Source organism: Malania oleifera, chromosome 2 (genome assembly GCF_029873635.1).
Source record: "Malania oleifera isolate guangnan ecotype guangnan chromosome 2, ASM2987363v1, whole genome shotgun sequence".
In the NCBI taxonomy this organism is placed as follows: Eukaryota; Viridiplantae; Streptophyta; class Magnoliopsida; order Santalales; family Ximeniaceae; genus Malania; species Malania oleifera.
In genome coordinates, this window is record NC_080418.1 from 103850018 (window position 1) to 103860361 (window position 10344).

Sequence of the window (10344 nt, forward strand, 5' to 3'; positions counted from 1 at the left end):
TCATGTATGTTTTATTTGATACAGAGAGAGGTTAGGTTACTATATTCACACTTGGGACCCATCTGCGAGTTTGGTGCGTGACAACAGCTACAGGAAATGTTAGATAAGGGGTTTATTCGGCCTAGTGTGTCACCCTGAGGAGCACCGATATTATTTGTGAGGAAAAAAGATGGGTCGATGAGAATGTGCATCGACTATAGGGGACACATACTTTCTCAAAAATAGTTCTACGGTGAGGATACCATCAGAGTGCAAAGGATGTTCCAAAGACAGCGTTCAGGACTCGGTATGGCCACTACGAATTCTTGGTTATGCCGTTTGGATTTACAAATGCTCCTGCAGTGTTTATGGATTTGATGAACAGAGGTTCTTCCACCAGTATTTGGACCAGTTTATGGTAGTGTTTATTGACGACATACTAGTGTATTCAAAGAGCTTAGGGGAACACGAGAAACATCTGAGAATAGTGCTTCAGGTGCTGAAAGAAAGACAACTATATGCAAAATTCAAGAAGTGTGAATTCTGGCTAGAGCAGGTTACCTTCCTTGAACATGTGGTATCTAGGGGTGGTATTTTGGTGGATCCAAGCAAGATTAAGGAGGTAGTAGACTAGGTGCGACCTAAGAATGTGTAGGAAATTAGAAGCTTTTTAGGACTAGCTGGGTACTACCGTAGATTTTTTGAAGGCTTTTCTAAATTGTCAAGCCCACTAACGAGATTAACTAGGAAAAGTGTGAAATTTAAGTGGTCTAATGAATACCAATAGAGTTTTTAGAAGTTAAAGCAGCGGCTCATCACTGCACCGATTTTGACGATTCCTTTAAGAAAGGAGGATTTTGTGATTTACAGTGATGCATCACATAAAGGGCTCGGATGTGTTCTGATGCAGTAGGGGAGAGTTATAGAATATGCCTCTTGACAGCTAAAAGAATATGAGAAGAATTACCCTACCCATGATCTGGAGTTAGCAACGGTGGTTTACGCGCTAAAAATTAGGAGACACTATCTATACAGGGGTAGGTGTGAGATTTTTACTGATCATAAGAGCCTGAAGTACTTATTCACACAGAAAGAATTAAATATGAGGCAGAGGAGATGGTTGGAGCTGATAAAAGATTACAACTACACTATCAATTACCACTCGGGAAAAGCTAATGTGGTGGCTGATGCTTTGAACTAGAAATTAGTGGGTTCATCAGTAGTTGTGGTGGTGACTCAACATCCAGTCCAAATGGATTTGGAAAGACTTGGGGTGGGACTCGTAGAGGGTGATCATTAGGCGTTTATTACTAATCTGGTATTACAGCCAAACCTACTGGGAAGAATTAAAGTTGCTCAAAGGAGTGATGCAAAGTTAGTAAAGCTTATAGATCAAGTACATAATGGTCAAGAGGCAGAATTCAATATCTCAAATGACAAGGCTTTAACGTTCCATACCCGGTTGTGTGTGTCTGCTGATGCCGAGATTAAGAAAGTTATTCTGGAAGAAGCACACTGATCCTTGTATATTGTACACCCTAGTAGCATTAAAATGTATAGGGATCTTCAAGAGTCTTTTTGGTGGAGCAATATGAAGAAAGAAATTGCTGAATTTGTGAATCAATGTTTGACATGCCAGCAGGTGAAAGCTGAGCATCAGAGACCAGAGGGATCGTTGCAGCCACTTCACATTCCTAAGTGTAAATGGAAGCATATAACAATGGATTTTGTCACAAGATTACCGTCGGCACTTCATAGACAGGACACCATTTGGGTAGTCATAGATCGACTAACAAAAACTGCCCATTTCCTTCCTATTAGGGTTAACTACTCCATAAGCAGACTGGCAGAGTTGTACATTCAGGATATAGTTAAACTACATGGCGTGCTAGTGTCTATAGTTTCAAATCAAGATCCACAGTTCACATCTCGTTTCTAGAGGAGTTCGCAAGGAGTCATGGGTTCTCAGTTGTCATTCAGCACAACATTTTATCCTTAGACAGATGGGCAGACAGAGAGGACAATACAGATACTAGAGGATATGCTACAAGCATGTGTGCTGGACTTCGGAGGTAGTTGGATACAGTTTTTGCCATTAGTCGACTGTGCTTATAATAACAACTATCAAGCCAGCATCGAGATGGCACCATATCAAGCGTTGTATGGTAGGAGGTGCTGATCCTCGTTATATTGGGATGAGATTGGGAAAAGATAGATTTTGGGGTTAGAGCTGGTACAACAGACTCATGATAAAGTTAGACTCATCAAAGACGGGATCCAAACAGCATAGAGTCAACAGAAGAGCTATGCAGATACTCGCCGACGAGAGTTAGACTTTGATTATGGAGATCATGTATTTATTAAAGTGGCACCAATGAAAGGGGTTATGAGATTTGGAAGGAATGGTAAGTTGAGTCCTAGGTATATTGGACCGTTCGAGATTCTTGGGAGAGTTAGTCCAATTGCCTACAAGTTTGCCTTACCACCGATCTTGTCCAAAATCCATGACATATTTCACATTTCCATATTGAGAAAATAAGTCCCAAATCTCTCCCATGTGATTAGTTATGAGGCACTGGAGCTCGGCAATGCCTTATCTTATAAAGAAGTGTCAGTGCAGATTCTAGATTGAAATAAGCAAGAGCTGCATACAAAGAAGATTCCACTGGTAAAGGTGTTATGGCGCAATCATGATATTGAGGAAGTTTCATGGGAATTAGAGGAACAGGTGTGCCAGAGATACCCACACTTATTCAGTGGGACCCAAGGTTGAATTGGGAAAAATAAAATTGAATGACAAGGTTTGTATTTTGATTTGTATAGTGTAGGATAGGATAGATAGTGTTTTTGGTTCTAGGATATAAATGGTTTTAGGAGAATTTTCTTTGAATGGTTGTAATTTCCCAAGACCGTAAATGTAATCACGGTATTCCTCCACCATAAGTGAGGGTAATTGATAAAATTGTAGTGTTTCTCCTTAAGGATGGAAAATATGATAGATGGCAAATTTCAAGGACGAAATTTTATAAGGAGGGGAAAATGTAAAGACCCAAAAAAATATAATAGTAAAAATAATTGAAAAAGGAGGAAATTCGGTTTTGTTAAGACCAAGCCGTCAACGATTTGGTGAGGGGCGTAGAGAACCATAGACGATTTTCTGTTTATCGCAGGCCAGTTACAGGTATAACGGTAAAAAATGGGGGTTAAGAGCCCAAATCATCGACGGTTTTGTGAGGGTGTAGAAAACCATTGATGGTTTTGTCTGCAGTGTTAAATATAAGAAAGTCCCACGAACATTATTTTGTTAAACAAACAAAGTCTGCCTCTCTCTCTCTCTCTCTCTAAAACCCTACGACACCCCTTCCATTCTCTCTTCGATTTCAGCTCCATTTTAGGTCGAATCAAAAATTAAGAACCACCACGAAGATCTAGGGAGGATTCTCTTCAACTTAACTGGAGTGACATTGCGGTTTGGGGTTTCGGGGCACCACTCCAAAACCAGGGTAAGTAAGCTATTTTAGGGTTTAATTGTTATATTGGAGCATATGGGGCCTAGAAAATGCTAAATGACAAATAATTCTGCGATTGAGTTGATTAATTTAGGAAAAATGTAATTTCAGGGTTTTGAACTTCGAACGCCGTGGGGCGTGGACTTAGGGTTGTTAGCAGGTCTCTCAATAAGTCAGATAAGGGGAATAAATTATAACAGTTATTTTTGAAATTACTGGTTGAGTAATTATGTGTAAAGCAAATTATGATATTTTCCCTGTGAATATTGTATTGTGAATATCAGACAAAATTGTGTGGCATGAAGAACGTAAAAAATATTTTATACTAGAATTGTAATAAAATGGAATAAATATGCATATGTTTTGGAATGGAAAGAAATGAGAGTATGAGATATATTGATATGATGATACTGAAATGAAAATATGAGAAATAAAGATATGTTTTATAGAAATGATAAAATGTGAGATATATATGTGTTTTATTTGAAACGATGTTATACGTGATATAAGATAGGTTAGTACAGAAATATTGAATTGAGCTATATACTGATATGAGATGAAATATGAACTAGAATGATGAAATGAAGTAGAAAATGATGAGAATATTATTGATGTGATGAAATGTACCAACATACTGAAATGTGAATATTGCAATGTGAATTCTGCAATGCGTATACTGAAATTTGAATATTGAAATGTAAATATTGCAATGTAAATACTGTAATGTGAATATTGAAATGTGAATACAAAAATGTGGAAATGAGAACCCTGATGGACTAGAGTATTTCTAAAAGCACGGTACCGTTGCTAGTGGGATGATAAGTGCAACCACACGGTCTCGTGGAGAGTGTGGCATGACAGTCAATTGTACCAGTGAGAAGGGTAGTTTCGCCACCTAGCATCTGGACTAGGAGTGGGCAGGTCAATCGTACTACAAACGGGTAGTTTCATTGTTTTGATCTAACCGGGTAGGCCAATCGCGGTTTAGATCCAACTTTTGGGCCACACAACCCTAATCATGGAGGGAAGCATGACGTGGAGAATATCCTCAGGGCAGCCGTGAGTTATAGATAGCACATGGATGGGTTACCGTGGACGCTCATGAGCTAAAATGTGAAATGAATATGAGAAATGAAAGAGTGTGAGTTTAACTATATAAATAATTAAGGCAAAGTAAAACTCTCCGTCGGAGGGCTTACTGAGTAAAGTGAGTGCCCTGATAAGTATCGGTTGTAGCCACACCCGAGTTAATCGGACAAGGTTACAAACGAAATCAGAGCAGAGGAGCGCTACATGTATGGGCGTGTAATCTCCCCTATCCTCAGAAACTTACGATGATAAATATTGTTTGCATGTGAATAAGTTTGAGAAATGGAATTATAGGCTTATAAAAGATTATGTTATATATCTATATGATTATGAGTTTATACCTATATATTTTCTAAGAAGATATAATCATTAAATGAGTGTATTATGATATAATTAAACTCATGTGCCACAAATGTAAATAATTTATTTCGTCTTACTAAGAGTTGTCTCACCCAAATATTTAAATATTTCAGGGAATCATAACAGACTAGGAGATAAAGCTCTGAGATAGAGGGGAGCAAGTACCCTGATATATAGGGTAAGTGTTTTGTGTTGGGGATGTGTTTGTGTAATTCCCTAGAGTATGTTATGGATTTTTGGGATGTGTATGGATGTATAGAACTTTGGTTATTTGTATTTTGGATGGTTTGTAAATATTGACTTCCGTTGTTAGGTTTGTTTGTATGAGATAGACTGATTACCTGGTACCCTATTTCGGGTCAGGTTATGTTGATATGGTATCAAAGTTTTTGACGTGACAGATGATTGATTTATCAATTATTGTAAAAAAAAAAATTGTATGAAAAATCAGGGCGTCATAGATTTTACTAAAAACTCGATATGAATGGTTGCATCTAAAGTTGCAAGATTTTAAAACAATCAATAAATATAATTCAACTCTACATAATATTAGCTTGAAGCTAAAATTAAGTGGTGAAAATATTACTGACGAAGACATGCTTGAAAAAAAAATTAAAAAAAATAAAAATTTATTCTGAACTTATATCATGTCTTCCTGTTACTGAGCAAAATAACGAGCTTTTGATAAAATATCACCAAACTCGTTCAACTGGTTCGATCCCATTCCTTGAAGTGAATATGAACACTTTTTGTGGTCGAGGACAAGGCCGCTGGTATGGTCGTGGGCATAGTCGAAATAAGTACTGACATCGACGTGAGGTTACAATCCCTCAAAAGAGGGATGACCCCCAAAAGAGGGATGGGCCCTAGAAGTGGGATAATGATCAAAATCAATTACTTAGGCATCATGAAAATGAATACTACGGATGCGGAGAAAAAGATCATTAGTCGCGTACCTATCATATGCCCAAGCACTTTGGTAGAACTATACCAAGCCTCAATAAAGGAAAATTGTAAAGAAGTATAAATTTTGCTGATTTTCTTACAAATCAAAATAATGATGCAATATTTTAAGACATAAAGTAAGCAATATTATATTTGGATTTATTATTGTATTTATTATTGATATGCTCAATTATAATAATGGGTTTTTAAAAAATGTACTTGAAAAGCAAGGTGTAGTCCCAAGAGGGGGGGTGAATTGGATTTTAAAAATTTCTTTTACTTCTTTTTAAGAACCCTTAACCTCTTTTAAGTCTGTTTAGGAATTCTTAACTTCTTGTTGATTTTTCAAACTTTCAACAAAAGCTTATTTCTTAATTCAATCTACAACCACACAATTATTCAATCATCCAAGTAATTAATCATCCAAACTAAACAATTATAATTTGACAACTAAACAACCAAGCGATTTGCCAAGTACAAGCTAAGTTCAGCACTCTTTGGAATATAAACACAATCCACTCAATATCAAACGTTAAACCATTCAATCATAATATAGCTTTTGTTGTAAGCCCTATGGATATGAGTTTGAATCAAGCCCTGTATATATGAAAATTTGTTTTCTCAATCAACACAATATCCACACTCTTCCTAATATTCAGAAATTAAATAAACTCTCAATTAATTTATGTTTAGGATGTTAACCAAGTAACATACTCCCGTATGGTGTCCGCAAGATATGGTTTAACCAACGTACTCCCTCTCGATTTCCGCAACCCAAATCAAAATTAAACTTTAAGTTTACTTGATTCCCAAATATACGTAGTATATATGATTTTCAATTTAAACAATCCATACAATTTAAATATTATTGAAAATAAATAGTAGGGAAAGAAAGAGTGAGACGGAGATTTTTACAAGGTTCGGCTTATACCCAACCTACGTCCTCGCCTTTAGTAAACCACCAAAGGATTCACTAAAACTGTTCCTTTAACAGGCAGAACAAACCTTTACACCCTCCTTCAATAGGCTAGAGTCTACCTCTCCAAACGATGTACCTCGTTCGGTCACTCATTCAAATAGGCTAGAGTCCGCCTTTCCAAATGATGTACCCTCATTCGGTCACTCCTTCAAATAAGCTAGAGCCTGCCTCTCCAAATGATGTACCCTCGTTCGGTCACTCCTTCAAATAGGCTAGAGCCTGCCTCTCTAAGCAATATCCCCTTACTTAGCCAACGATCCAAACAATCCTTGGAATCGTCAATCTACAAAATACAAATCAAATATTTGTGTCAAAGAATTTGCTCACACAAAGAGCTTATTAGTACAAAAATTTAAAAACTAATATACTTCAAAGTAAATAACAATATGGAATTTAACTTGAAGTTCAATGAAGTATATCACTGATTAATTCTTTCAATGATTGAAAGATTGAAAATTTGTAGCATAAGATTGGTGAGTAAAATCAGCAAAAACTTAGTAAGCTTCGTGCAAGTTGAGAGCAAGAGAGAGCCTTGAGAATTTGAGAGCAATTGAGAGAGATTTTGAATTTTTTACAGAATTTGAATTCTTGGTGCTTTGATTCAATGATCTTTGAGGTTTATTTATAGACTTTAAAAAGTGTGTAACTTGATCCCCAAGTGACTTGAAGTATTCCTCAAGTTTTCACAAATTTTGAGTCCCAAACCACCTCATTTAAAAATTTGACCATTAGAAAAATTTTAAAACAGACGCGTGGCAGTAAACTGGCTGACTTGGTCAGTCGCCTGCCTAGTTTATTCTAAAGGGGTAGTAGGGTGGCAGTCGCCTGCCAGGACACAAGCAGTCGCCTTTCTTGACCACCTAGGCGCATGTCATGGTTCAGGCAGTCTACTGGTGGAACACAATGTTGTTGTCAGCTTCGAGTACCCTTTAGTGCTTCAGTCATAACTTTTTCTTTGTAACTCCAAATTTGATAATATTGGTTTCAAATGAAAGCTAAGATAAAATCCTAAAACTTTCATGTTTAAAACTTTTTAAAATAAAGAGTTTTAGATAGATAAAAATGCACCTAAATGCAGATGTAGAAAAATTGATAGCATTTGGAAAATCCTCTTTTTGGTGTTTTTCATTCCAAAAAAGATTCTAATTTTTTTGAAACAATTTTTGACCATATAAAAATATTTTCTAAGTATGTTCAAAGGTATCTAGGTCTAATAAATTTACCTAAGAGTTTCATGCATCCATATTGAAATTCTTTGAAGTACTTACATGAAATTTCTTATAAACTCTTTCAAATTTTCAATTCTTGAATTTCTTGAGGTCTTTATGCTTGTTTCATCTTTCTTTGAGCTTTCATCAAGTTCTCTTTAATCTTCATGCTCTCATGATCTTCATGTTTTATCTTTAAATCCATTTTTGAATCTATGCTTTAAGCTTCATATTGATCATCCTTCTTTGAAATATAAGTTTTCATGAATTCTTTAACCTTGCATTCATCATTGAGTCCTGAAAATACATCACTTAAATAAAGCATGTTAAGTTCTACTTGTTTGTTAGCATCAAAACAAAATGTTAAGCCTTGTAAGGCCAACAGTATCTATGGATTGTCCTAAAGCTTTAATCAATTCTAAGATGTTTATGGAAATAGGTTTGTTTACATGACCATGCTACAAAACACATAATTATTCGAGATAGAAAATATTTCCATTATTTGAATATATCTTCAACAAATGTTAATACAATATCTAGTTTTACAACTTTGATTGAAGGCTCTGAAATAACTAACATAAAGTTACACAATGGTACTTTATTACAAATTGATGAAACTTTATATTCCAACAGATGTAGAAGAAATCTATTAAGCTTTAAAGATTTAATGGATATTACATTGAAACTAGAAATGATGGCAGTAAAGAATTCATTTATATTACTTCTATTATTTCTATGAAGAAACTAGGAAGAAATAAATTTTAGAAAAATTGTCAACTTTATTTTTCTAGTTTGTATTATACAAAGATTAAAGTAGTTGAATGTCTTGCACCAGAAGTGCAATGACCCAAAGTTATTTATACTTTGGCCTAATCATATTGTACATCATGAAGATGTAATGATGTGAAGAATCATTGAAAATTTACATGGTCATCCACTAAAGAACTGGAAGATTCTTTTATCAACTGATTTCATGTGTACTACTTGTTCTTAAGGGAAATTAATTGTCATTTTAATGAACAATATTCTCTACATTAGGGGGAGAAAAAATTAGTGCCTGAAGCACAACATGAAATAACGTGCAATGCCATGAGTTTATCTCATTTAGATTCTCGCACAAATCAAAGTGAACTTGAAGTTTAAAAGATTATACATTTGCAAGGGACTACAAATCAGTTACCAGATTCTTTTGCAGTTTCCAAGGCCATATTAAAATATCATATACTTTGTGCAAATATTCCAACACGTATTGATTTCCTTGAAGGGCAACCATCAGCTAATAAACTTAAGCCGCAAGTTAAACGTGGAAGGTCTTTTTGGTGCAAAAAAATAGAACTCTCAAAAGGAGAAAATTGAAATGTGTAAACATTTCAGAAGAGGTTATGGAGGTAAATAATTCATTCGACATTCACAAACTCATTTCTCCTAAAAATGATATTCCTATTATGGAACCTCCTGAAGAGAAAACTTCGGAAGTGACATCCCTTAAAAAAAGACAGGTACCTGAAAATAATAATAAGATCTCATTTCATTACACAGGAGAAATGTAGGATAGAAATAAAGTTGTTGTCAACAACACATTTGCATATGCAGTAACTACTAACATTACTAGAAGTAAAGATGATATTACCAGAAGTAATAACATTACCATAAGTAATAACATTACCAGAAGTAATAAGAATCCTGAACATAAATCTATTAATGAATGTTGATATAGATGTGATTGGTCAAAATGGAAAGAAGCTATAATATTAGAATTAAACTCTTTATCAAAAAGAGAAGTTTTTGGACCTGTAGTCCACACACCAGAAGATGTCCAACATGTTTAATACAAATGGGTATTTGTGCACAAGCGAAATGAAAATAATGAAATTTCTTGATATAAAGTAAGGCTTGTGGCACAAGGTTTATCGCAGAAACCAGAATTGATTATGAGGAGACATATTTTCTCATATTGGATGGAATCACTTTCATATTCTTAATTGCGCTAGCAGTCGCTAAATGACTGAGCATGTGTCTTATAGACATATTAACAGCATACCTATATGAATTATTAGATAATGAAATTTATATGAAAATTCCTGAAGGATTTAAATTGTCAGAAGCAAAACTCAGAAATTTATATTCAATTAAACTTCAACGTTCTTTATATGGACTAAAGCAATTTGGGCGCAAATAGTACAATCAATCAAGTCCGTACCTTGTGAAAGAAGGTTTCATAAATGATCCAATTTGTCCATGTGTTTTTATTAAAATATCATAATCCAGATTTGCT